General features: G+C 33.3%; 1 non-coding gene across 1 annotated transcript; it reads right to left on the bottom strand.

Annotated features, from left to right (window-relative positions):
* Positions 1–601: 601 nt before the first annotated feature.
* LOC112515026 lies at positions 602–707 on the bottom strand. The gene has a single exon (XR_003069483.1). It is a non-coding gene; the product is annotated as a small nucleolar RNA R71 (small nucleolar RNA).
* Between the last annotated feature and the right edge of the window lie 5,968 nt (positions 708–6,675).

Raw genomic sequence — 6,675 nt, 5'->3', positions numbered from 1 at the left:
TGGCGTTAACATCTGAAAAATTATCTTAGTCYTTCATATATGAAAGAGTACATTCTTCTCACTTTTAGTTTTAGCAAATTTGTCACATGTCAAMTTGTTTAGGATCACATGTTTTACCTTCCTAGCTTCTACAAWAAATTTGTATTATTAGAAGAAATCTTGAACATGAACCAGAAAATAATAATCCACCTTTGGACGAGGCACAAAATATCATTAGGCTCGCAAACTCTAAAAATGGAGGTATCATGGACTATAAGATTCATGTTTTGTCCCAGTTACATACGRGAATTGTAAAACCCACTATGTTGCCACCCATTTTGAATTTAAGCCAGTGATGTTTTAGATGTTACAAACTAACGGCCAATACGCTGATTTGCCRTCTGAAGATCCTCATTCTCATTTGAGATCATACATGGAAATCACAAATTCATTCAATATCCCTGGAATCACAGATGATGCTTTGAGACTTAAACTTTTTTTCATTTTCATTAAGGGTTGAGCTAGAGATCGGTACAATTCTCTATAACCAGATTCTGTGACTACATGGAACCAAATGCTAGAGAAATTTTTAAATTTTTTTTTTCACCCAAGAGGAATGCTGAATCCAGAAATGAAATTTGCACTTTTGAACAAATGGATGATGAAGCAGTTCATGATGCATGGGAAAGGTACAAAGGGCTACTGAGAAAATGCTCACAYAGTAGCATTTCGTACWACATATAGCTAGAGAYATTTTACAATGGTTTAAATATTGTTTCTAGACAAATGCTTGATGCTACTGCGGCAGAGCTTTCACAGCTARTACCTACAATGAAGGTTTTRACACACTTGAGAAGATTTCTAACAGTAATGGACACTSGACAGACCCACGTGCACTGGTACCTAGAAAAACATCAAAGCCTATGTTGAAAGAACAAATGGAAAGTTGTTTTACCCCCTCATTGATCCACAAGTTGATGCATAAGACCCAGGTGTTAGCCTTACCTACAAACCCGATGTCTATGGAAAAAACTTCCATAGACAAGAAGAATTTGGACAGACTTCTAAGAGTGAATGCAAAGGCCCATCCTGAAAACAAGAAGTTCTGCAATGGCTACTTTGAAGACTGAATTGTCGAAARCAATGGAGGAGCATTACAATGCTTTAAAGCAGACTATGTTGAAAAAGCATCACAAGATGATGAAAAGGGTAGCAAACTTGAAGAAAGAGGTGGATATTTTGAAGAAAGAGAGAATGCAATGGGCAGAATACMAGCTACAGAAGGAAAGAATCATGAGGGATTCTCTAAAGCATGGCAAAGCAAGGACTGCCATTAAAAAAACCTCCACCAAAGTCCATCTTGCTGCAGCACTCAGACTCTCCTACTCAATCTGAGTAGGACAACTTTTATCCCCTCCCYACTTTGTATATTAATTTGTTGTTTAAAACTCTTGTGTAGCTTATAAATGTTGCATGATCATTAGAACCATTTTTTTTTTAGTTTTTGTTGTTTGACCATTTTCTGTTTAGTTTTTGTTGTTTAGCCATTTTCTGTTTAGTCTTTGATGTTTAGACCTTCTGTTGTTAATTTGTGTTGTTTAATAGTTATTTTACATAAGAGATAATCCATCTCTTTTGGGTTATTTATATCATATAGATGTGGCAGATTATTTGACCCATTTGGGGCATTTGGCGTTTCAATTTGATGTGTTCACTTTATATTTCATTTGTTATTTTTATTTTTGGTCTTTCTTTGTTTTTATGACCTAGTATTTAGGTTGCCACATYTGYTTGTTACACTCTTACCTTGGTAAGTCTTATTTGTTGTTTTTAGAATAATCTTAGGATTAATTTCTGCTTAGCTAAGTACAAGCTTGCATGGGTGACTTAGCATGTTATTTGCTGTTTTAACCATCTTAAGGAATTCGAACAATGTTGCCCTAACAGTTGTTTGAACTGCTTGATGATCTTCTTTATTATTTGCCACATTTTGAGCTCTTGTTGTTTTAATTGTTGTTCTTTATGAATGACAGATCTGGGCCTGTGATTATCCACCATCTTATTATTATTTGTTGTTTTAATCTTATTTTAAGTCATTTCTGTTTGCTAAAACAGACCTTTTTAGTTTAGACCTATCTTCTGCGGTTTTAACAAATCTTAAATAGTCCAAACAATGTTGCTTTAACTGTTGTTCGACCTGTTTGATGACCTTCTTTATTGTTTGTCCCATTTGAGRCATTTTGATGTATTCCATCATGCAGAGTTGTTGTTTGATGTTCTTGTCAAATACAATCATGATTGTGCATCTGTGCTTATTGAGTCTATGGCGGACCTCTTTTTGAATGCATTATTCTGACMTGTCTTTGTTATATTATGGTCTACTCTATTGTTTTATAGGTTCTTATTGGCAGAAAATGCCTTGTATTGATGGTAACGCAATAATTTATTGGACTGTCTGTTGGTTGATGCTCATCCTTACTCTTAGGTCACTATGACCTAGAGTTAGATTTTTAGTWTTTAGCTTTGAGTCATTTAGTTTTAAAATGATCAAGTCATACTTGTGACTTATCATCTTTGCTTTTCTGTTTCAAACTAGAATTTTGGGAACTCATTTTGTAACATGCATTTCTTTGGCCATCTATGCATAAAAATAGGATAAAGGATGAAGATGTTGTACAAATGTTTGACTTGATGCCATAGCCACAATAATCCAAAACTTACTCATCTTTGTTTTAAATTGAGCCTCTAGAACCAGCCAACCATTTTTTTCAAAGCTTTTCATTGATTCAATTAGGCCTTCATTTCGATTAGCCATTTTGTAGCCTCGATACAAACACAATGAGGACATTGTTTCCCTTAAGTTTGGGGGGGGGGTCTCAAAATACACAAACACTCTAGAACACATGAAACATATGCATTAAGACCAAAAGACAAACAAAAAAACAAAGTTTTATGTCTTGTGCATAAAAAAAGTATCAATGTGCACCATTTTGTTTGAAAAGGACCAAAGGGTCCAAACATACCTCAATATGAGATGCATAGCAGTAAAATTGTGATATGGAGTAAAAAAGAGAGATGAAGTAAAAGACATGCATTGAAAAGAAAAAGCCAAATGCAAAACCCAATTCAAAGTCTCAAAACCTTTGTTGAATCTAATATAGCAATAGAAATGTTGGCTAGCTTATGGTTTGTCAATATCAAAGATTTAAGTTTGGAGGAGCTAGGTTTATAAAGGGCTATAAATATCAAGCATCAAACAGGAGTAGAGCACTTCATTCATAAATTTAAAAAACATGCATATTTTGGCTATTGGGTGTTCATGTTAAAAAAAAAATTAGTTTATTAAAACTTTGAGTATTTTAATTTGTCATTTTGGTTGTTGGGGACAAACAAAAATTCAAGTTTGGGGGTGTGATAAGTGTTAATTTATTAACCTTATTACATCATTTTCTTAATCATTTTTATTTGTTTTATTTGCCCATTAGTGTCTAAATTGAGTCATTTTATGTCATCTTTATGTTTTTGTACATATTAGTACTATTATATCATATCTAAAGTTATTTTTCTGTTTATGCAGATTTTTTGATGATTTTTGACCAAGTTCTGCAGCAGTCMTGTAGGAGCATGTTGACAGTAGTCCTGTAGTACCAAAGAAAGAGTGCTCMTTTGGAGATGCAGATTTTTGGRCCGAAATTTTTGGGCTGCTCCCWTGGAGATGCAGATTCCAAGGCATTGGGYCTGTTTAAAGCCTTCTTTGAAGCTTCATTTTCTCTTTTTAGCTAGTCTTCTTATRTAAACTCCAAACTCCTTACAAATATGAGTTAATTCTAAGCAAAATACTTACAACTTTTGGGTTTTAACAATTTCTCTCTAATATTTTGTTTAAGCTTTCGGTTTTCTTGCTTACAACCAAGAACCAAATTTATTGAAGTAAATTTGCTATTGTGTTCTCAAGTATTAAGTCAAGTGTTCAAGTTTTATCTCATTTCTTTGTCTACTCCCGATTTTTAAAGGCTTTYCGATTTTCGTTACAAGTTGGAATTAATCGATTACTGTTGCATTACATTGGATTTCATCATTTGTGGCTCATGATTAATTTATGTAGATAAAAAATCTGTTTCAAGTGTTTGCAAGTAATTTCTTACTTTTAGTGTCGAAACTTGTATTKCAAGTTTCGTAACTTAGAGTGCAAGTTTATCTAAGCTTCCTTCTTATTAGTCTTTACTTTATGTCTTCTCTTAGAATAATTTTAATTGCTAGTATTTACATTTCAATAATTTAATTTCAGTCTTTTACTTTTCACTTCTTTAGTTTTTTAGTATTTTAATTTATGCACTTTATTTTACTGCAATTTAATTTTTCTATAATTTAATTTCCAACACTTTAATKTCARTCATTTATATTTTTGTACTTTAATTTCCAGTACTTTAAATTCTATTATTTTAATTTTTCGTAATTTAATTTCTGTAATTTACTTTTTCGTATCGGTTATTTATTTTTCAGTCTTTACATCCTTAGCGAGAAGAAATCGAATGATGATGGGCTAAATGCCTTAGTTTGGGGTGTAAGGGAAAATTAAGACCAAARCTGATATAATAGTACAGAGGTGTCTTATTAGCATTATAGTCTAACTATTTGTTTCAGGTGATTAATATTTCATTGAAGATTACATTAAAATTAATTGAYAACTGATTTTGTGTATGAAAATGCATTAACTTTCAGAGTTAAGATAAATAAGAAAACATGAGGTAATAGGAGAAGGCTATGAATAGCTTTAGTATCTGACAAGTACTATACCCCTACGATGTAGGATGGTAACACTGTGTTGTGCTAGGATTCACGACGTCTAACATAAATGATATCATATCAATAACACGTTGGCCGGTGTGTACTTTTGGGAGGCCGTCTGACCCGATAGTTGATACTGTAACAATTTTATAAAATCATCTTGTGGTTTTATGGAATTGTGACAAGAGTGCTACGTCACCTTTCTGCCGGATTGTATGTTTCGTGTCTTAATCAACCTTTGCATCMTGCGCTTSTTTGTATGACTAATATTTTCTTAGTTGCTAATCAAATCACCYAATTTTAGATAAATCAAATCACCCAATTTTAGATAAATCAAATCYCTCGAATTCGTCATCTGAAATTAATTTTTAAAGACCGGACTTTTGAAATAACTTTAAAAAGCTTTCTCTGTRGGAACGATATCTGGTACTTTACCATTATTACTTGTTACAAGACGATAGTAGTTCAAAGTGTATACTTGCGCTGAGTTCTATTTTTGTGTTGAAATCTAAGGTTGCATAAACCGAACGAGCACTTTGTCATCATAAAATAAGGGGTGATTGTTGATCCTCTCTCTCATTGATTTGACGATGATCCCTTTTTACCTTACGAAGTATAGTATTTCTGTTATTCAGTTTTAACGATCTTCATTGAGTCTGTTCAGTGATTGCTGAACATGTATTGTAACTCCTTCAGAGATTCTTATACTTCAATAAGACAAAAACTCACACCACAGATCCTCTAACAATGTCGAAGACAGAAATTGAATATTAGATACCAGCGCGTTCGTGATTTAAAGCGGCATTCAATAATTACAAGCTCTTTTAATCATGTGTGAAGTCTACACAAGTTTCAACGAATTCTAAAGAGACCCTCCAGCGTCATCCSAACATTCAACGATCAAATGAAGCTTGCCATGCATGATTGTTTTTATCTTGTCCTCCCTCACACAAAGGACAAATCCATACCTTTTCTAGAATATAGCACAGTACGAAGCCACTCCATTGACTCTATAGTGCTTATCTACTTTATGAAAAGATGAATGCTCAAATACATCCAAAAGGATTGTTTACTGTAGCAAGGGACAAACTTTCCTCCAAAAGCTTGACACGTCCATTGTACATTCTGAATTGCATTTAAGGCAATRGGTATAAATAACTGAGTGCTCTCCTTTTAGTTATCATATCTCTTCTACAACTAACTTACCCAAGAAGTTACTTCTATCTCTACTCTCATTTTAAGAGAAAGAACCACTTAAAACAAGTAAAGAGCACTTACATTCTTATCTTTATTTCATGTAACAAATCTTTTCTCTTTACTATTTGTAATTGTGTGAACCTTAAATTGTTTAGATAGGTTCTTTACCTTACCTCTTCCGCAAACAATCTGCAAAATTTGTAWTGATCTTTCTTTATTAATATATAATTTTTAAAAGTGAAAGTTTCTGTGTTTATATTCATCGCCCCCTTCTAAAAACTGATTACCTATATAACTCTTGTAGACCCGGTTGGGGCCAACAGATCCATACGCCCTCTATTTGACTGGTACCTAGTCAAGTCCACTTTTAAGGACTATTTATGTGAGRACGTCATGATTGTTTTAGTCATCATGGAAACATCTYAATATCGGTGCCCACAATATTGAGTCTATACAGAGGGTTCAATATAGATTTTATAAGGATGCGTTTTGGACTGTGCAATGCCCTTGCCACATTTTAGAGATGCTTAATGTCTATTTTCTCTGATATGTTGGAAAAATCTATGGAAGTATTCATAGATCACTTTTTTGTATATGGAACTTCATATGAAGAATGCTTGAGAAACCTATAACAAACTCCTAAGAGATGCGAGGATACTGATCTGGTTTTAAATTGGGAGAAATTAGGGGTGAGCAGCGGAACCGGGTACC

Source organism: Cynara cardunculus (assembly GCF_001531365.2).
Source record: "Cynara cardunculus var. scolymus isolate 2C chromosome LG 6, CcrdV1, whole genome shotgun sequence".
NCBI lineage: Eukaryota > Viridiplantae > Streptophyta > Magnoliopsida > Asterales > Asteraceae > Cynara > Cynara cardunculus.
Note: the sequence above shows the minus strand (reverse complement) of the source record. Positions and strands in the feature narration are given on the sequence as shown.